Raw genomic sequence first — 22,491 nt, 5'->3', positions numbered from 1 at the left:
CCTCCAATGAACCTATGTGATGTGATGATCACTGGGTCGCTGATCCAAAAAGCTACTATGAGGGGAGGGTAGTCATACCACCTGCACATATCTCCTGTTGCAGTCTGTCCTCTATGCGGTGTATCTTTCTAGGGTAGTTATGCCCTCCACAGCTCACTACTATACATCTGGATGCTTCCTCTGCCGGATCCAACACTAGTGAGAACAGACTGCTTAGGCAACTTCATCTGCCCAACCGATAACTCCACTCCCTGTTTTGTCTGCCTAACTTAAACTTAAGTAATAACCAACTGCTCTGGCTGCTTCATCTGCCTGCCTAATACTGATTAAGACAGATTCTAATTCCCACAGCCCCCAAGGTTGCTTGCCTGATCCAAAGTCAAACCTTTTAATTATTTCCTTTACTCCTTTTCTGCATTTTTGGTTAAGGAGATGCAAAATGTTCTCATATCCCACTGGGCTCGTCTCATTCTTCTATCTCTTTGCCAGTGGTATTCCCCTCATTGCTTGAAAATTGGACAACTATCCCTACTACAAAAAAAATCTACTGACAATCTTGATGACCTAAACAACTATTGTTCTATTTCAGGACTCGCCTTCCTACCCAAAATCCTGAAAGCTTGAAAGCTGTACTATTAAACTAGTTCATAAAAGAAATCGATCTGCTCTACGCGTTATAATCAGGTTTCAGGGCTGGTCCGAGGATGGAAACAACCATTCTGCAAATAACGATGCACTCAGGATTCTCCTTCTGTGCTTTCCACACCGTCAACCACAAATTCTTCAACCACAATCTAAAAGATTTCATGGGCTTCGGAGACCAGTTAATGTATCACCTAGAGAATCGTTTACACCTGGTGAAGGTGGAGCACGCTTTTGCATACCCTCTAGCTGTTCCCCAAGGCATGCCACAAGGATTGGTGCTAGCCCCCCTTCTTTTCAATCCTTACCTCAAAACACTATGTGCTGACTTATCCTCCCACCAATACAAAAATGACACCTAGCTTTACTTAAAAGTCTCACCTTCAGCTGTAAGAATTCACTTGGACACCACTCAACGAAAATCAGTTCTGGATGACTTCACACCATCTCAAACATAATGCACACAATATAGAATTTCTTCTCTTTTCCCTACAGTCTGCTTCTTATGACATCATCAAACTTGCTGAGAAAGATGCAAACTTCCAACTTAATTTCATTCCTAGGATTAAACCGTTCCAGCCTGAGCAAGACCTTAAAGGTGTCATTCAAGCCTTTGTACTCTCTAGTCTTCATCACTGTGCACCAAACCCCAATTGCCTAGGTACAACACACCTCAAACACCCACTGTTCAAGCTGAAAAGTAGGGTTGGAGATATGTGAAGAGGTATAGAGGCATTCCTCTAACTCCTTTTCTGTTGTATAAGTATACATAACCTGAACCTAGCTGGAAATGAACATAACATTGTATGTTAATGGGGGTGTTGGGAGAAGATACAAAATCATGCCTATGCAATGGAGATTTATATAACAGAATTACAGAGTTAAAGTTTAAAAATGTACACTTCCATTGTTTTTCACATATTTATAGATTCACGCACAAGGAGATTAAAGGCCTGTTTGAATTTGGTGGGTGTTAGAAGGTGGTTCTGACACTAGGGCCGCCTTGATTTTTTGCTTTTTGAGCACCTAATTATGGAGCTTTTACTGTGGGGGAGCCTCATAATCTGGGACTCATCCACAGTGAACTCATAATGAAGGAGACTGTATGGAGATTTTACTGGTGTCTGCCTGGCTTGACTAGGCCGCGGAGTATGGGACACCGTGCTGGATACATGCAGACACGGATGTACATGCGTGTGCACACGTGTAGGAGCTGCGCAGGGGAGATTCCTATCGTGCGCAGTCCAGGAGCAGCTACAGAGTGAATGGTGTGGCAGGACTTATGCAGAATTGGGTGGTGACATGGAATATGCTTTATACCCTGGGAAGGAACATGCCAGGGAAAGTCAGTGCGCTTTACTGTGTTTTCACTTCATTATTCCCCTATGGGGATGTGGGGCCCATAGCTAAAATGACTTCCACAAAGCCTACAGATTCCATACATGCACTAAAGTCCATTGTAGAGTAGGTGAAAATAAGTATTCTGCAGAGTCCAAATTCATATTTGTACTGCTTTTGGGTCATACAGAACTGTCATATTTCTCTGAGCCAGCCATAACCAGACCCAGGCTGAGGGTTGACCTCAGCTGGATGGATTGATAACCTTTCTTCCACAAGCTAGGGCCTCCTCTCCACGAAGAAGAAGATGGGTGGGGCTACAGGCTCATCCATTAGCAGCTGTCACTGGGTGCCAGGCACCAGGCTGCACCAAGAAGGAAAGAGTTGGGTTTCAGAGGCCATGTGGCCAGAGACACTGGACGACTCCATTTTGAACAAACCCAGAGGCTGGACAAGAAGGAGGGAGCAGGGGCAGGGAAGTGATGTGTCGCTGTTTGATAGGACCCACAGAGACTTTCTGCCAGCCCCCTACTCAACTTTTAAAAAGTACTTGCACAGGAAGAGAAGCTCTCTCTGGGGTGTGGTCTGCTGAGGTGGAAAGTGCTGGAGCCTGGCAATGGGCAGTTGAAAGGAGAGACCCCCTGACTGTCACCCAGGCCCCTAACAGCAACAGCAGAAGAACCCTGGACCGGTGCGCAGAAGCAGGGGCCTCTGCGCAGGGAGAAGAGAGGCGCAGGAGGAGAGCCAGGTGAAAGGCTGGCGCAGGGAGCCAGTGCAGACTGCTCCCTGCAGAGTGCACCCTCTTCGAAACCCGGAGAGTGAAGGAGAATGTTCCCAGTCGCCGCCAGGAGCAAGAAGATGCAAAAATGGGGCAGATCGGACCTCCAGGGGCTGAGATATGGCCCCAAGAAGGTGAGCAACCTTGGACCTGTGGCCCCCTGACGGCAAAGCGCGTGAGGCTCCGCCGCTGGTCCAAGAAAGGCCCACGGGGTGGGTCAGGTCCCGGGGACTGCCCCCCAACGTGGAGAGCCTGCGGGGGTCCCGGGTGGGACCGGGGCCCCGAACAAGGAAGGAGGAGCCAGGGGCCCAGGTGGGGCCGGGCCCCCGACCAAAGCGCGGAGCGGCCAGGTGTGGGCTCCCCACATCACATACCCTTACCCAGGGTCCGGGTGGGACCGGGCCCCCCACCGAGGCCCCAGATAGCAGCAGGAGCTTGAAGCGCCCCATGATGCCTTGCAAGGCATGAGGAATGGATTGTTTTTGGCGTTTTGGTGGCCCCCAGAGGAGAGGGGTCACCCTTGAGTGTGAAAAGGTGCTCGGGGAGCTGCTGGAGCAGTGCAGTCTCGCCCCCAGCACAAAGCTAAGTCCCACCCTAAGTTTCTTGAGGATTTAAAAAGAATAACCCCTCAACTCTCAGCGAAGATTGCATCACCTCCTAGGCTGGAACTTTTGTTCTACAGCTGGGGGTTCATTGAGAAGTGCATCAAAGATTGAAGGGCTGAGTTGGAGATGTCTCTAGAAGGGCATCCCCTGGAGGTGAAATGGCGTAATTGCACTGAAATGAATTTATTAATGGTTATTTCTTTTAGAGGGACTGATGTTCAATGTGAAGTACTGGTGTAAGGCGATGTCACAAGCAAAGTGGATATAAGTGGCTAGACACCCCGACTAGGGTGTCTGACGGTATTTACAACTTAATCCTGTGATCATCTGTGATGCCTTTAGGGGCTGTAATTGCAATGCATTTTTAATGATATCCAAATCTGCTGAGTACTGTCATTCTAAAGTGTGCGTAAACATGTAGTCTTGCTGCTGCGCTTAGGTGAAGACCCCAGACTGTTAGCCCTTAAGATGTAGAGGTGTATACTTTAGGATCAGTAGGAGATGCTTGGTCAGGGTCATGTGTCACCAAGGCAGGTGTATCCCTGTTTAATGCTTGTTTAGGTAATGGGAGGGGGACGCCACTGGGATGGTGCCAGTGCGCATGGCCCTCGCTCCAGGATAGGTTCAACTAATTGCATTGGGGGCAAGATGATGTGCATACATGGGAGTGGTGGTACTAGACCCCACCCCCCTGCGGGAGGGGTGGAGATGTTTTGCAATGTCACAAAGAACTTCCAAAAGCTTATGTATATTTGTAAATTGGTGTATAGTATTGAGTGATGTGTGTGTTTAATAAATGTACTCTTACTTTTATAAAGCAAAGTATAGACTGGACAATCAATTATTGAGTGTTATTTTTGCGCACCTGCAAATGGCGATTACTAGCCCACACCACCTCCCTTGATTAAGCCTCAGACTGCTCTGCAACGCTACCCTCTGAGAGTTAGGCACTGCCCTAGGGTGTTTGGTTCCCAGTGAAGGACAAATGAGTCATGTTATTTGTGCAGGCCTCACAGATGCTGCCTCGTTTTCCAACATTGGTGGCAGCGGTGGGATACATAGTATCCCATTCTGGTGTGCATTTATAGCATTTGATAAGTCCAGTTTAGCCACATATTACCTATGCAGTAATGAGCGAATGGAAGAGCGCAAGGCTCTGAGAAGGGTTCAAAGTTTTGGTTATGTGAACTAAAGGTATGGGAAAGGAAAGCCACGCGCCCATATGTGTCATGTGAAGATATTATGGTTTAAATGTAAACTGTATTGATATGACCGCGCTATGTTGATTATCATGTGCTAGCGGGATGGTGCTTTCCAATAAATGATTACAAACAAATGTTCTAAACCATATTGTACACCTTTGAACCCTAACACTACACGTACTACACCTGCATGAGGAGGGTGTCTACTCAAGAGATAGGGACAGCAACTGATACCTACATCACAGAGGGGGGTGTAGGGGTGGATGGACCTTTCTGGGAATCAAGAGAAAAGGGGGTCCTGGGAGGTTCCCGCACTTTTTAAGGGCAGGGAGGGTTTCCACAGAAGCGGCCCCAGATATCCTTCCCCCGCTGAAAGTTTCTTGTTATTGGCGTAGGCCTAAACCACTTGAAGGGTGGAGCAGGAGGTTTCTCCCCCCCGGGTAGTAACACTCCAGGGGTTCCCATGGTGGGGGATGCCAACAAACTTCTCCCACGGTGGGAGGAGGGTGTAGTAGAGTTGAGTGTCCAGCAGGCCCCCCAGGTTAACTGGTGGGGAGGTGAGCAACCCAAGGGTGGCCCCTGGTAGTGGGTGGCCCCAAAGGAGGGTAGTTCTTCAGTGATGGTGTGTAGTGATAGCCCCTAGGTGGGCTAGGTAACTGATCCAGTGAAGATCTGAGTGGGGGGATGTGCTCCCTAGTTTTCAGTTGAAGGGTTAGTGGTGGACGGTGAACAGTCCGGTAGTTCCTGTGGGACTTGAACCCCAGGACCAGGAGCTGGTAGAGGGAATCTGAAGTGGTGGCAGGGGCGATGCCTAGACGGTAACCAGTCAGGTAGGTCCTGTGGGACTTGGACCCAAGGACCAGGGGCATGGGGATGTTCCCCTAGCTCGAGGCAGAAGGTAGACTTCTGCAAGGTAGTACCACCCTGAACACAGGTGGGGCCTATCTTCAGTGAAGGGACCCTGTGTTTCGCGAAGGGATGGTGCAGGCCTAGCCGGGATCTTTAGGGTCCCTGGCTGGGGTGGTAGTATTACCCTGAAGGCAGGTGGGGCCTATCTTAAGTGAAGGGACCCTGCTCTTCAGAAAGGGTGGAGCAGGGACCATGGGACCATGTAGGTCCCTGGACGGTCTCCCAAGGCGCTGCCGGGAGATCGGGGAGAGCCATGAGAAGTGGGTCTGGGTCTAGCTAACTCGGGGCCCACAGGCTCTCTAAGGGTACTCCGGGAGGAGAGCGCGCCTCTCGGAGGGAAGGGTGCAGAGGCCCTGTTCTCGCAGCGGAGAACAAGAAAGGGGTCTAGGTTCCCAGGGTAGTTTCCATGTGGAGCTTCTGACGGGGGGAATGAGCTGTAGGGGGTCTGACAAGGCACCCTCAGTGTTCCTCCCTAGCACTGCCAGTGGGGTAGTGAGACCGGTCTGAGGTCCTTTTTTTGGAGTCAGACTAGTGGTCAGAGGAGCTTTTCTGTGTGGGAAAAGCATGAGTGGCTGTGCTTTCTTTAGGGAAGACAGTCATCCCGAAAGGGTGGTGGCAGCAAAATGACCTCAGCGGCAGGCTGAGGGTGAGGGTCCGGAGAGGTTGCATCTTTAGGGTCCAAGGACCAAAACGGAGAGAGGGTACTGGTTGGAACAAACTCTGGAAGGGAGACCAGCTAGTGGCCCGGGGATGGGAGGCAGGCCTATCCTAGGATACCGCATCAGTGCCGAGGCACTGTAACATTGTCCATAGAAGGGGTAGGCATAGTGTTGCCAGCCTAAGGGCAAAGGTGAGCCTAGTTAGGCTGAGTCCATGTAGACCATGAGTGACCTGGAGGTATCTAAACTAGAGCCTGGAGGGTTCTTAGGGTAGTCTGGGATACCTGTCATGGGTGGAGATTTCATGGATGGGAGAAACAGGTGGTCTGAGCGGATAACTGGTGAGTAAGGGGGGTCTGGTCAGAACACCTTATAACTAGTTATCGCTGACTACGGGAAGTGTACCCATGTAGAGTGGCTACTTCTTCTTCCTTGTAGGAATCAGCTGGGAGCAGCGTGTGTTAGAAGGTGGTTCTGACACTAGGGCCGCCCTGATTTTTTGCTTTTTGAGCACCTAATTATGGAGCTTTTACTCTGGGGGAGCCTCATAATCTGGGACTCATCCACAGTGAACTCATAATGAAGGAGACTGCATGGAGATTTTACTGGTGTCTGCCTGGCTTGACTAGGCCGCTGGAGTATGGGACACCGTGCTGGTTACATGCAGACACGGATGTACATGCGTGTGCACACGTGTAGGAGCTGCGCAGGGGAGATTCCTAGCGTGCGCAGTCCAGGAGCAGCTACAGAGTGAATGGTGTGGCAAGGCTTATGCAGAATTGGGTGGTGACATGGAATAGGCTTTATACCCTGGGAAGGAACATGCCAGGGAAAGTCAGTGCGTTTTACTGTGTTTTCACTTCATTATTCCCCTATGGGGATGTGGGGCCCGTAGCTAAAATAACTTCCACAAAGCCTACAGATTCCAGACATGCACTAAAGTCCATTGTAGAGTAGGTGAAAATAAGTATTCTGCAGAGTCCAAATTCATATTTGTACTGCTTTTGGGTCATACAGAACTGTCATATTTCTCTGAGCCAGCCATAACCAGACCCAGGCTGAGGGTTGACCTCAGCTGGATGGATTGATAACCTTTCTTCCACAAGCTAGGGCCTCCTCTCCACAAAGAAGAAGATGGGTGGGGCTACAGGCTCATCCATTAGCAGCTGTCACTGGGTGCCAGGCACCAGGCTGCACCAAGAAGGAAAGAGTTGGGTTTCAGAGGCCATGTGGCCAGAGACACTGGACGACTCCATTTTGAACAAACCCAGAGGCTGGACAAGAAGGAAGGAGCAGGGGCAGGGAAGTGATGTGTCGCTGTTTGATAGGACCCACAGAGACTTTCTGCCAGCCCCCTACTCAACTTTTAAAAAGTACTTGCACAGGAAGAGAAGCTCTCTCTGGGGTGTGGTCTGCTGAGGTGGAAGGTGCTGGAGCCTGGCAATGGGCAGTTGAAAGGAGAGACCCCCTGACTGTCACCCAGGCCCCTAACAGCAACAGCAGAAGAACCCTGGACCGGTGCGCAGAAGCAGGGGCCTCTGCGCAGGGAGAAGAGAGACGCAGGAGGAGAGCCAGGTGAAAGGCTGGCGCAGGGAGCCAGTGCAGACCGCTCCCTGCAGAGTGCACCCTCTTGGAGACCCGGAGAGTGAAGGAGAGTGTTCCCAGTGGCTGGGGGGGACGCCACCAGGAGCAAGAAGATGCAAAAATGGGGCAGATCGGACCTCCAGGGGCTGAGATATGGCCCTCAGAAGGTGAGCGACCTTAGCGCGTGAGGCTCCGCCGCTGGTCCAGGAAAGGCCCCCGGGGTGGGTCAGGTCCCAGGGACTGCCCCCAGCGTGGAGAGCCTGCGGGGGTCCCGGGTGGGACCGGGGCCCCGAACAAGGAAGGAGGAGCCAGGGTGGGACCGGGCCCCGACCAAAGCGTGGAGCGGCCGGGTGTGGGCTTCCCGCGTCGCATACCCTTACCCAGGGGCCCGGGTGGGACCGGGCCCCCCACCGAGGCCCCAGAAAGCGGCAGGAGCTTGAAGCGCCCCATGATGCCTTGCAAGGCATGAGGAATGGATTGTTTTTGGGGTTTTGGTGGCCCCCAGAGGAGAGGGGTCACCCTTGAGTGTGAAAAGGTGCTGGGGGAGCTGCTGGAGCAGCGCAGTCTCGCCACCAGCACAAAGCTAAGTCCCACCCTAAGTTTCTTGAGGATTTAAAAAGAATAACCCCTCAACTCTCAGCGAAGATTGCATCACCTCCTAGGCTGGAACTTTTGTTCTACAGCTGGGGGTTCATTGAGAAGTGCATCAAAGATTGAAGGGCTGAGTTGGAGATGTCCCGATCGTGCGGCGGAAATGCCCACCACTAGCACCAGGGATTTAAATTTTGTTTACAGGAAGCGACCCCTTGGGCAAGGGTCGCTTCCAGGGAGCCTGCAAGTATCTTTTCGTTTTTCTGCCCCCCCTGGGGGCAAATCGGCCCATTTTTTTCGGCCGTTTTGCCCCCAGGGGGGGCAGAAATTCCCCACTAGCACCAGGGTTTATTTTTGTGAGAACTTTTTTTATTTTGGAAGCGACCCCTTGGGTAAGGGTCGCTTCCAGGTGGCATTATTTTATGTTTTTGATTTTCTGTCCCCCCTGGGGGAAAATCGGCCCGTTTTTTTGGCCGTTTTGCCCCCAGAGGGAGGCAGAAAATCCCCACTAGCACCAGGGAATTGCAAATGTAGTTTTTAGGAAGCGACCCCTTGGGCAAGGGTCGCTTCCAGACGGCCTGTGAATATCTTTTCGTTTTTCTGCCCCCCCCCCGGGGGCAAATAGGCCTGTTTTTTTGGCCTTTTCTGCCCCCGGGGGGGGGCAGAAAATGCCACTAGGCACCAGGGATTTTTTTTTTGTAATGGCGGCTACCCATTGGGCAAGGTTTGCTTCTTAGGGTGAACTTGTTTTAGCGTTGTTTTTCTGCTTCACCCCCACCCCCCTTGGGGCGAATTGGCCCTTTTCTTTTCTGTTTTTTGGCCCACTAGGCCCTAGGAATTGAGTTTTGTAGGGTGTGGAAGTGAGCCCTGGGCAAGGCTTGCTTCCAATGTTGCTTATATTTTTGGTTGTTTTTTACTGGCCGCCTCCCTTGGTGCTAGTTGGTCTTTTTTTGTTCTTACTGCCCCCGTGTGAGGGGGGTACTGTTAGGACCAAAAGACCGACTGACACCAAAGGGGTCAGGCAGTAAAAAACTTTCAAAAAATTAACCAGTGTCTTTATGGAAACCCTCACCTAATACCAATTGGTCTAAGCCCTATTTGATGGCCCATCTGGGCGAATGTAAATTTAGGGGGCAAATTTGTGTGTTGTTTTTTTAATTGTTATATTGTTTGTGAAATGTGGTAGTAATTTTTTCTTCTTCTCTATTTTAGTCTTGTTCCAGGCTTTTGCTGTTTGGATTCTTGTAGGTTGCGGTTCTGTTACTGCTGGTTTTGCAGCTTGTGTAGTTGCATGTGCTTGGTAAGTGAATGTATTTTGTACAACTTTCCCTAGATGATTGTCTTTTTGAAAACGGTGTACTTATAGCAGTTTGTGTGGCTCTGTGTTGGTTTTTTTCTGCATTAGTGCTTGATGTGCACTTTGTTTTCTAATGTGTAATTATTTTTTCTCTTTCTAGTGGGATATCATTTCTTTTTGCTGTGTCTCAGCAGAGTAGGTGCTGGTGAGTGTTGCTAGATTTTGTAAGAGTGAAATTGTTTTGGATTGTATAGATCTTTGTGTGAAAGCCATACCTTGTTTACTTCTTACTTTGCACAGTGTAGGTTGTTGTTCACTTGTGTGTGCAGTCTTCTTGCTTTGTAAGGATAATGGCTAGTCGCAGGATTACTGCTCAGCAGGTTCTTGGTTTGCTTTTTGAGTCTTCCTCTGACCATGGTTCAGAGACTGACTCCGATTCGGACCCAGAGGTTGGGGCAGAAGATTCAGGCAGTGAGTTTTCTCTTCGCATGGAATCATCGGATGGTGAATCTTCTTCTAGTGCTGGTGAAGTGCCTATGGTAGAGGAGGACATTGATGTGCCGGTAGTGGGCCAAGAGGCATCTGTGCTGCTGCCTAGGGCCGCAAGGTTTCCTTTCTTTTTACGTCGGCAAGAGGCATGTGGGCTGCAGCCTGCGCCCAAAAGGCTTCACATTGCTGTGGTGCGCCAAGAGGCATCTGGTGCTCTTAGTCTTCCTGTTGGTGTAGTGCAGCAAGAGGCATCTGGGGCTGTTAGGCTTCCTATTGGTGTAGAGCGGCAAGAGGCATCTGGGCCTGCTTGGTTTACGGTGGTGTAGTGCAGCAAGAAGCATCTCAGGCTGCTAGGCTTCCCGTTGGTGTAGTGCAGGAAGAGCCCTCTGGGGATGCTATGTTTTCTGTTGGTGTTGTGCAGCCAGAAGTATCTGTGGCTGTTAGGCTTCCCGTTGGTGAACAGCAGCAAGAGGCTTCTGTGCTGCAGGCTGGGGTGGCTGCTCCCCCCGTTGATAGGGATGGCCTCTGGGCTCCCCCTGGCATGGTGCAGCCGGCATTGCCAGAGTTCACTGGTGTTCCTGGGTGTAGAGTGAATACTGAGAATTTTCTGCCAATACATTTTTTTCAGTTGTTTTTTGATTATGTGTTTTTGCAAGAGATTGTTGAGCAAACTAATTTGTATGCAGAACAGTTTTTGAGGGACAACAGTGCCAGCCTTAAGCCCCATTCTAGAGCTACCCGGTGGACTCCCACAAATGTTGAAGAGATGAAGAAGTTTTTGGGATTAACTTTTTTGATGAGCTTGCTAAGGAAGCCATCAATGGCTTCATATTGGTCCACTAGTCCCTTGATGGCAACAGCTATATTTCCAGCAGTCATAAGTCGTGATCGGTATATGCTTCTTCTTCGGATGATGCATTTGTTGATAATGGTTTAGCGTTGCCACGCGATCACCCTGATTGTGACCGTTTGTTTAAAATTCGGCCTGTCCTTGATCACTTCTGAGATCTTTGCCCCTGGTAAAGAAATTGCAGTGGATGAGTCTTTGCTATTGTTCAAGGGCCGCTTGGTCTTTAGGCAATACATTCCTAGTAAGAGGGCACGCTATGGAATCAAACTGTATATGCTGTGTGACAGTGAGACTGGATATGTCTACAATTTCAGGGTGTACACTGGTAAGGAGTCCAGCATTAACCCTCCTGGTTGTCCTTTCACTTTTGGAGTGACTGAGAAAATTGTGTGGGAACTAGGTAGAGGATTATTTAACAAAGGCCACCATTTATATGTAGATAACTTCTACACTGGTGTGCGGTTGTTCAAGGAGTTGGCCAAAGTGGGCACTGTTGCTTGTGGCACAATGCGCAGTAACCGTAAAGGTTTCCCAAAGGAACTTGTTTGCAAAAGGCTTGTGCGGGGACAGTCTACTGCATTGCGATGTGGGGAGCTTCTAGCTGTGAAGTTTTCAGACAAGAGAGATGTGTACATGCTGACTACTATCCACGATGAAAGTACTGTACCTGTGCCTGTTTGGAGTCAGGGTGCTGAAGTGCGCAAACCTGTGTGCATTTTAGCTTACAATAAGTACATGGGTGGTGTTGACAGAGTAGATCAGAGGTTGGAACCTTATGCTGCTCTTCGAAAGGCTTACGTTTGGTACAAGAAGTTGGCTATCCATCTGTTCCACTTGGCATCCTTTAATGCTTTTGTTGTGTACCAGAAGTCTTGTCCTGAGTCGAAGATGTCTTTTGTTAAGTTTCAGGAGTCTATAATAGGCAGCCTTGTACTTGTGGAGCAGGCAAGTGTTCCTAGATTTGGAGTGGTGGAGGATGTGGCTAGATTGAAAGATCGCCACTTTCCTGAATACATTCCTCCCACTACCGCAAGAGACTTTCCGACTAGAAGATGCAGAGTCTGTTGGCGAAGAGGCGTGCGGAAGGAGTCTCGTATGTACTGCCCTGACTGTCCTTCTAAGCCTGGATTGTGTCTGTCAGCTTGTTTTAAATCGTACCACATGCAAAAGAAGTTTTGGGAGTTTTAATGAGCTGTAAAGTGAATTGCCTGGTCTGCATTCTGTAAAAATTTTTTGTTTGTTTCAAGGATTGGCATTAGTGCAATGTGTTTAGTTTTCGAATTTGTGTTAGCTGATTTGTAGGTATTTCCATTTGTTTTGTGTTATTTTGAAAAAAAGAATTCTAAATGTGTTTGTGGTGTGTGCAGGCTGGTGCTTGGCTGGTGGTGTGTGTGGAGTGGCGCTTGGCTGGATGTTGTGTGTGGAGTGGTACTTGGCTGTCTGTGCACGGAGTGGTGCTTGGCTGGCGGTGTGTGTGGAGTGGCGCTTGGCTGGTGGTGTGCGTGGAGGGGTACTTGGCTGTCTGTGCACGGAGTGGTGCTTGGTTGGCGGTGTGTGTGGAGTGGCGCTTGGCTGGATGGTGTGTGTGGAGTGGTACTTGGCTGTCTGTGCACGGAGTGGTGCATGGCTGGCGGTGTGTGTGGAGTGGCGCTTGGCTGGTGGTGTGCGTGGAGTGGTACTTGGCTGTCTGTGCACGAAGTGGTGCTTGGCTGGTGGTGTGTGTGGAGTGGTGCTTGGCTGGTGGTGTGTGTGGAGTGGCGCTTGGCTGGTGGTGTGCGTGGAGTGGTACTTTGCTGTCTGTGCACGGAGTGGTGCTTGGCTGGCAGTGTGTGTGGAGTGGCACTTGGCTGGTGGTGTTCGTGGAGTGGTACTTGGCTGTCTGTGCACGGAGTGGTGCTTGGCTGGCGGTGTGTGTGGAGTGGCGCTTGGCTGGTGGTGTGTGTGGAGTGGTACTTGGCTGTCTGTGCACGGAGTTGTGCTTGGCTGTCGGTGTGCGCTGAGTGGTGTTTGGCTGGCGGTGTGCATGGTCTGGTGCTTGGATGGTGGTGTGGGTGGACTGGTGCTCGGCTGGTGGTGTGTGAGTAGTTACTTTCTGTTGGTCACTACACACACTGCTAGTTGAGTGACACTCCACGCAGTCCATCATTTTGTGTAGTTGCAGTGTCAGCAATGTGGGCGTGTGAAAGTGATGGGCCCTTGAATGGCGCTGTTTGCTGGTGTGAGTGTTGAAATGTGATGGGTCCGCGGCTGGCGGTGTGAATGTTTTGTATGTGTCACACGTATGAAAGGTGTATGAATGGCCTGTAAAGAGGTTGGTGCATTGACGTGGCTTTACAGCTCACGAGCTGTGAGTCAGTGGTTCAGTTAATCATACTTTCAATTATACTCAGTGTATTTCATTTTTGTGAAATTACTTGCGAATACAATTGTATGTACTGAATCATCACTCACCCTCATGCCAAATCCAACCAGTATGTGTGTGTGCTTGCGGATTAGATGGCTGTGCAGTAATATTTGTTTTTTTTCTCTTTCTGCAGTAGGGTGTACCTTGTCCCTATTGTGATTGTTGTAATGTGTTGCTTTTCCTTCCAGATGGTGTCAGTGGTCTGGTTTGTATCAGGTATGAAAGGTGCGTGAATGGTCTGTAAAACGGTTGGTGCCTTGTCGTGGCTTTACAGCTCACGAGTTGCGAGTCACTGGTTTGGTTTTTATGCATTTATTTATTGACAGAGCATTTCATTTTTTTGAAATATCATGTTAATAAAATGTTATGTACTGAACCATCACTTGCCCTTGTGCCAAATCCAACCTGTATGTGTGTGTCTTTGAGGAATAGATAGCCGTGCTTGAATGTTTGACTTTTGAGTAACTCTGTTATGGTGTATATTATAGCTATAAATAACTTTCTAAATTTAGATATTATTGTTAAATCATGGTAGTATATGGTCATGTCTTTCTGGTGAATTCTATTGTTGTTTTTTATCCATAATCTCCTGCATACTTGAAATTGCCTGTCACAATTTCCATGCGATATTGTCCCCAGAATCTCATGTTCTCCAATTGAAAACTTAATTCATTCAAAACAATTTGGTTTTGCAAGGGGGTTCCCATGAATTTTTGGTCCAGGGCTTGGCGGGCATCTTTGGAAACTACCAAACCCAAACAGTTCTGAAAACTAGACACCCGGGGGAGTCCAGGGAGGTATGGCATGCATGCGTCCCCCAATGTTTTCCTAACCAGAAATCCCTGCAAACCTTAAATTTAGGTTAAAAAAACACTTTTCCATACATTTTTGGGTGGGATCTCCCAGCCGGCACAAATTTCCTACCACCCAGCGTTCCCCTTGATCTTCCGAGTAAAATGATACCTCACTTGTGTGAGTGGGCCAAAGGCCTGTGACTAAGGTGGGGTGCTTAATTTGTCAAACCTAAATACTAAATTTTTTAAAAATTCATTTTTAGCCTGTTCTGCTTTGGGGCACCCACACAAGTGAGGTATCATTTTACTCGGCATAACAAGGGGAACGCTGGGTGGTAGGACGTTTTTGCCCGCACGGAGATCCCACGCAGAAAAGTTTGGAAAAGTGTTTTTTTTACCTAATTTTAAGGTTTGCAAGGAATTCTGGGTAGGAAAACATTGGGGGGCCCACGCATGCCATACCTCCCTGGACTCCCCCGGGTGTCTAGTTTTCAGAACCGTTTGGGTTTGGTAGTTTCCAAAGATGGCTGCCGAGCCCCGGGCCAAAAACTCAGGTGCCCCCCCCCAAAAAATCAAGGTAGTTTTGCTATAGGGTATTTTAAATCCTCCACCGTACGATTTAGACCTTTTCCTGTTGCAGCCACTATGCCTACCCACGCAAGTGAGGTACCATTTTTATCGGAAGACCTTGGGGAACGCTGGGTGGGAGGAAATTTGTATGAGCCCAGTGATGCCACGCTTTCCCATACAAAAAGGTGTGAAAAACTGATTTTTTTCAGCTAAAATTGAGGTTTGCAAGGGATTCTGGGTAAAAGGACGTTGGAGGATCCACGCAAGCCATACCTCCTTGGAAGCCCCCGGGTGTCTACTTTTCAGAAATGTGTGGGTTTGGTAGGTTTCCCTTGATGGCCGTCTAGCACGGGGCCAAAAACCGAGGTAACCCCTCTTGCAAAAGCTGGTGGTTTTGACATTGTCACCAATCATTTTACTCGGAAGATCAAGGGGAACGCTGGGTGGTAGGAAATTTGTGCCGGCTGGGAGATCCCACCCAAAAATGTATGGAAAAGTGTTTTTGTAACCTAAATTTAAGGTTTGCAGGGATTTCTGGTTAGGAAAACATTGGGGGACCCACGCATGCCATAGCTCCCTGGACTCCCCCGGGTGTCTAGTTGTCAGAACTGTTTGGGTTTGTTAGTTTCAGAAGATGGCCACTGAGCCCCGGACCAAAAACTCAGGCCCCCCCCCAAAAAATCAAGGTAGTTTTGCTATGGGGTGTTTTAAATTCACCACCGTATGATTTGAACCTTTTCCTGTTGCAGCCACTATGCCTACCCACGCAAGTGAGGTACCATTTTTATCGGAAGACCTTGGGGAACGCTGGGTGGGAGGAAATTTGTGTGAGCCCAGTAATGCCACGCTTTCCCATACAAAAAAGTGTGAAAAAACTGATTTTTTCAGCATTTTTTTCGGGAGACCTGGGGGAACGCTGGGTGGGTGGAAATTTGTTGATTCACGCAGATTCCAGAACTTTCCACCACAGAAATGTGAGGAAAATTTGTTTTTTTGTCAAATTTTTAGCTTTGCAAGGGATTCTGGGTAACAAAACCTGGTGGTAGGCAGTCGAGTCACCCAATCCTGAATTCCCCTGGGTGTCTAGTTTTCAAAAATGTATAGGTTTGCTAGGTTTCCCTAGGTGCTGGCAGAGCTAGGGCTCAAAAACAAAAGGTAGTCTCTTTGTCCAAAAAGGGCAAGATTTCACTGGGAAATTGAGGTGCGACCACGTTGCATTTTGCGCTGTTTCATGTCGCAGCCACTATGCCTACCCACGCAAGTGAGGTACCATTTTTTTCGGGAGACCTGGGGGAACGCTGGGTGGGTGGAAATTTGTTGATCCACGCAGATTCCAGAACTTTCCACCACAGAAATGTGAGGAAAATTAGTTTTTTTGTCAAATGTTTAGCTTTGCAAGGGATTCTGGGTAACAAAACCTAGTGGTAGGCAGTCGAGTCACCCAATCCTGAATTCCCCTGGGTGTCTAGTTTTCAAAAATGTATAGGTTTGCTAGGTTTCCTTAGGTGCTGGCAGAGCTAGGGCTCAAAAACAAAAGGTAGTCTCTTTGTCCAAAAAGGGCAAGATTTCACTGGGAAATTGAGGTGCGATCACGTTGCATTTTGCGCTGTTTCATGTCGCAGCCACTATGCCTACCCACGCAAGTGAGGTACCATTTTTTTCGGGAGACCTGGGGAAACGCTGGGTGGGTGGAAATTTGTTGATCCACGCAGATTCCAGAACTTTCCACCACAGAAATGTGGGGAAAATGTGTTTTCTTGTCAAATTCTTAGCTTTGCAAGGGATTCTGGGTAACAAAACCTGGTGGTAGGCAGTCGAGTCACCCCATCCTGAATTCCCCTGGGTGTCTAGTTTTCAAAAATGTATAGGTTTGCTAGGTTTCCCTTGGTGCTGGCAGAGCTAGGGCTCAAAAACAAAAGGTAGTCTCTTTGTCCAAAAAGGGCAAGATTTCACTGGGAAATTGAGGTGCGACCATGTTGCGTTTTGCGCTGTTTCATGTCGCAGCCACTATGCCTACCCACGCAAGTGAGGTACCATTTTTTTCGGGAGACCTGGGGGAACGCTGGGTGGGTGGAAATTTGTTGATTCACACAGATTCCAGAACTTTCCACCACAGAAATGTGAGGAAAATGTGTTTTTTTTGTAAAATTTTTAGCTTTGCAAGGGATTCTAGGTACCAAAACCTGGTGGTAGGCAGTCGAGTCACCCCATCCTGAATTCCCCTGGGTGTCTAGTTTTCAAAAATGTATAGGTTTGCTAGGTTTCCCTAGGTGCTGGCAGAGCTAGGGCTCAAAAACAAAAGGTAGTCTCTTTGTCCAAAAAGGGCAAGATTTCACTGGGAAATTGAGGTGCGACCACGTTGCGTTTTGCGCTGTTTCATGTCGCAGCCACTATGCCTACCCACGCAAGTGAGGTACCATTTTTTTCGGGAGACCTGGGGGAATGCTGGGTGGGTGGAAATTTGTTGATCCACGCAGATTCCAGAACTTTCCACCACAGAAATGTGAGGAAAATGTGTTTTTTTTGTCAAATTTTTAGATTTGCAAGGGATTCTGGGTAACAAAACCTGATGGTAGGCAGTCGAGTCACCCCATCCTGAATTCCCTTGGGTGTCTAGTTTTAAAAAATGTATAGGTTTGCTAGGTTTCCCTAGGTGCTGACAGAGCTAGGGCTCAAAAACAAAAGGTAGTCTCTTTGTCCAAAAAGGGCAAGATTTCACTGGGAAATTGAGGTGCGACCACGTTGCGTTTTGCGCTGTTTCATGTCGTAGCCACTATGCCTACCCACGCAAGTGAGGTACCATTTTTTTCGGGAGACCTGGGGGAACGCTGGGTGGGTGGAAATTTGTTGATCCACGCAGATTCCAGAACTTTCCACCACAGAAATGTGAGGAAAATTTGTTTTTTTTTGTCAAATTCTTAGATTTGCAAGGGATTCTGGGTAACAAAACCTGGTGGTTGCAGCCGAGTCACCCCATCCTGAATTCCCCTGGGTGTCTAGTTTTCAGAAATGTATAGGTTTGCTAGGTTTCACTAGGTGCCGGCAGAGCTAGGGTGCAAAAACTACAGGTAGGCACTTTGCCATAAAAGGGTCAATTTTTAACTGCAAAATTGAGGTGTGACCACGTTGCATTTTGCGCCGGTTCCTGACGCAGGCACAAGGCGGACCCACACAAGTGAGGTACCGTTTTTATCAGGTGGCTTAGGGTAATTCAGATTTGTAAATCAACTGTTATTACCAATTGAGTTTTCATGCATTTCTCCCTTCCCAATGAAAGACATTGTGTAAAAAAAAAAATCTTTTTAAAAAATGACCAATAATTCTCATGCTAGTATGAGTATTCCCAATTTTGAAAATGTGCAATTATATACTTTTTTTTTTTTAAGACCTTTATTCAGTTACTTCACAATATACATAATTTCCTCCTACAACCCGTCGGGCCGGCCAAACAATTAAGCAGTGTTAATATCGTTGCATGAAATACACAGCCCCTGTGCCGTCAACCCGGGGGTACGGCGGCATTGTAAAGTGCATGTGTCCGAGATCTCGAATTATATGACAGGATGATGGAGGTCTAATTTTCATATTTCATAGCACAGGATCAAGTCAACAGTTTTGGAAGTCTCTAAATGAAACAAACAAAGAACCAACCCCCCTTTAACATGGTCGTTAAGTTATAACACAGTCAAGTACAGTGCAGTTCCGGTGTGGAGATGACAGCTAATCGTGTTCAAGCGCTAAGAGTCAGTTAGTGATGAAAGAACATTATATATCCAGCGAACTAGTCTGCGTGGTATTAGGGGGCTCGCAGATGTTACCCCTGTAATCGTTCCAACTGGACCATATGTCTACCCACTTACGAGGACATCCTCTCGTGACATATACTGTCTTTTCCTGCAACATACACCAGTCCATGTCACACTGCCAGTCCCTCAGCTTTGGCGGAGTAAGGTCACCCCACAATCTTGCAATGTTCCTTTTTGCCACCATTTGCCCAAGCGTTACCCAAAGTTTCCCTTTTGGCGATAGGTCCGTGGGTTCCCATATGTTTAGGAGACATCTCTTGGCCTCTAGGCGGATCTCCACCTCCCACACCTCCTGCATGCATTGCACCACCCTCCTCCAGTACTTTTGCACTTTCGGGCACCCCCACAGAATATGGAAAAATGTACCTGTTGCACCACATCCCCTCCTACAGAGCCCGTCCCCCCCTCTCCCCATCATTTGCAGCCTCGTACAAAAAATATATATTCTATGCAATATTTTCAGTTGAATTAGGCGCAGTCGGGCTGCTATCGCCACCTCACTCGGTGAGGCAAGAGCATACACCCATTCTTCCTCGTCAATTTCCAACCCATCTGCAATTCATTTCTCTTTCAGGGGAAGGAGCAGGTCAGGGGGGTTATTGATAAGTTTCTTGTATGTGAGAGATATGGCGTGTTCCGGCATATGGCCATCCAGTAGCCTGTCCTCAAGAGGGGAGATTTGCGGCAGCTTCGTGTTAGGTGGAATATTTGCCTGGAGGGAGTGCCGCACCTGCATATATCTGAAGTGTTCGGTGGGAGCCAGCTCATACGTTGCCTGCAGGTGAGCGAATGTGTGTTTTCCTGTAGGACCCCAAATGTCTTTTATTTGGGAGATTCCAATCAGGTCCCAGTTCCGGAATCCTTTTGTGCGACCCAGGTTGCCTAATTTCTCGGAGGCCCAGAGTGGTGTTGCCATGGTGAGGACCCCAGACCATCCGAGTTTCTTCTGGGCTATGTGCCCTATCTGTACATAGTGTTGTGTAGGCCCAGTGAGTTGATGTTTGCCCACCTTAGAGTAAAGTGCAGTCTCATAGTTCCCCCCAGGGAGCAGCCATCTGTCCATCCCATAGGCCGGATCATTACCATCCCCATATGTCCCTTGATTTATTGCTGCGAGTTGGGCTGCCCAGTAGTATTTACGGATGTCAGGGAGGGCTATGCCACCGTCATACCACCCCAGTGTGCGCCTGCCCACAGGAGGGCACGTTGAGCCGCCTCAATCGCTGCAAAGTAAGTATCAGGCACCAGGTCAAGGTAATTTTGGAGGGCGTAGAGGAACCGTGGCAGCGCCATCATTTTAAATAAGGCTGCCCGGCCCAGTAACGACAATGGCAGGTTCTGCCAGGACTTGGCCTCGCTTTGAAGTCGGCTTAGAGGTGGTTGAAGATTACGCTCGTAGGACAAGGTCTTATCTGTGGAGACGATTACTCCCAGGTATTGGAATCCGTCCTTCGCTACTGTGATGGGGCACGTGTCGGGGAGCTTGGGGGGGTCCCCACGTAGGACGTAAAGGTATGATTTGCTCCAGTTGACTCGGAAGCCGGAGTTACGGCCAAAGCTTGCGAAGATGTCAAGCGCAGCAAGTATCGACCTTTGTGGCTTGGAGAGGTACAGAAGGATATCGTCTGCATAGAGGGAAATTTTGTCTTCCCATCCCTCCGCCCACGCTATGCCTTTCAGGTATACGTCTTGTCTGATCAATGCCGCAAGCGGCTCCATGGAAAGGGCGAATAGGAGGGGAGAAAGGGGGCAGCCCTGTCTAGTCCCTCTCTCCAGAGTGAAGACCTCCGACACCCTGTTGTTCACCAGTACTTGTGCCAGCGGTATAAAGAAGACGGATCCAAGTTATAAAGTGAGGTCCGAAGCCCAATTTGCGTAGGACAGCGAACATGTAGGGCCATTCTAGGGTGTCAAACGCCATGGTGGCATCCAGGGAGACCACAACTGCGTCCTCCCGCAATCTATGTCGCTGACCTAGCACCCCGTTGAGGCGTCGAATATTGAGGGCTGTGTTGCGGTGCATCATAAAACCTGACTGGTCAGGGTGGACCAATGTAGCCAGCACTGTCTTAAGCCTATTAGCGAGTGTTTTTGCCAGTATTTTGGGCTCCGCGTTGAGGAGGAAGATTAGCCTATAGGAGGCGCAGGACTCTTTGGGTTTCCCTTCTTTTGGGATCGCCACTATAGTAGCTATGCGTTGGTCACGCGGCAGTATTCCCGTCTCCCTGCTCTTTTCGAACATGGATTTGAGGTATTTACTAATGGTATCAGGTTTGAGCTTGTATAGTTCTATCGGGAGGCCGTTGGGACCCAACGCTTTCCCTGGACGGAGTTCCACTATCGCACGCTGTATCTCGGCCTCTGTGAGAGGGCTATCAATGGCTTCACGATCAACGTCTGTGAGACATGGCAGTCTTATGTCCGCGAGGAGGGTTATGGAGTCTTCCTCTGGACGGTCAGACACCCGGGTATACACCTGCTTATAGTGTTTGGCATATTCCTCCACTATGTCCCTGGGCTCTGAGAGTACAGCCCCAGATACCGTGTGAATTTCCGGCACCACCTTTCTGGCCTGCTGCTTTTTATCGAGCCAGGCTATTAGTTTCCCGGCTTTGTCTCCCTGATCATACAGCCTACCCATCCTATGTCTAGCCACCACCTGGGCCTCCTGAGAAACCAGCGCCTTGTATTCTGCCAACTTGATCTGCAATTTATGTCGTATCGTATTGGCCCCTTTTGCAAGCGCCTCCTTCTCAAGTTCTGCAAGCTCTGCCTCAACTGCTATGACCTGACAGCGCTTTTCTTTCCGTTTTCCGGAGATGGCGGACAGCGCTTCCCCCCTAACCACAGTCTTAAACGCCTCCCATACAGTGACAGGGGAGTCCACAGATCCCACATTGTGTTCAAAGTATTGGGTAATTGAGGTGGTAAGTGTTTTCCGTGTGTCTTCGTATTTTAGGTGCCAGGGGCTTATTGGCGCTATGCAGCCCTCTCGCCTGATTCCAAATGTGATGTGGGCAGAGATCGGTGAGTGGTCCGATATGCCATGAGTTAGGAGCGTTGCCTCCTGCACTGTAGTGCCGTGCTGCAGTAAGGTGAGGATGTAGTCGAGGCGTGAGAAGGAATGATGTGGCCCGGAGAAGAAGGTATATTGGCTATCTGTGGGATGAAGAAGACGCCAAACATCGGTGAGTCTGAAGGCCTCAAGGAAGTCAGCCAGCCACTTATGCCCCTGGGTCAGGTCTCTAGGGGGTCGCCTGTCCAGGGTTCCTGACACTACTGAATTAAAGTCCCCGCCCAAAACCAACTGACCGTCAGGGAGGGAAAGTAGCAGTGTGCCCAGGTCTGTGTATGTTTGAGTTTGGAGACCAGGCGGGACATAGGCTGAAAGCAGATTCAATGTGTATCCCTCCAATCGTCCAGAGACTGCCGCGAATCGGCCCTGCGGGTCGGAGTCAGTGCGGTCTATATGTAGGGGCAGTGAGCGGCGTACCAGGATCCCCACCCCCCTTGAACCTGAGGTGAAGCCGGAGTGCGCTGCAAGAGTGTAGCCCCATCTATTGAGGGCCTGGCATGTATTCCCCATGAGATGTGTTTCTTGTAGCATTACCACATCCGGCTGGTACCTTTTAATAAACTGCAAGACTATGGTGCGTTTAAGTCTGTCCCCCAACCCATTAACATTCCAGCTCATGATTTTCAGACTTTTTTCCCATCTCTCAGCCATAACCATTACTTTGCAAGGTTTCTTGTCTCAGCACCTCGGAACTGCCAGAGACTCCGTGAACACACACTCTGTACGACCATAACAAACCCCAAACTCCCCGACCCGCCCTGGTTCCCACCCAGCCTCCAAGTTCAAAACAGGCGGTCATGTTAAACACATTACTCACGGCCCCCTCCTCCTCCCTCCCCACACCTGTTCGACCAAACCCTCCCGTCCCCTGCAAAAACAATACCCCCCTCCCTGCTC

This window comes from Lissotriton helveticus, chromosome 5_1 (assembly GCF_964261635.1).
Source record: "Lissotriton helveticus chromosome 5_1, aLisHel1.1, whole genome shotgun sequence".
NCBI classification, from domain to species: Eukaryota; Metazoa; Chordata; class Amphibia; order Caudata; family Salamandridae; genus Lissotriton; species Lissotriton helveticus.
Note: the sequence above shows the minus strand (reverse complement) of the source record.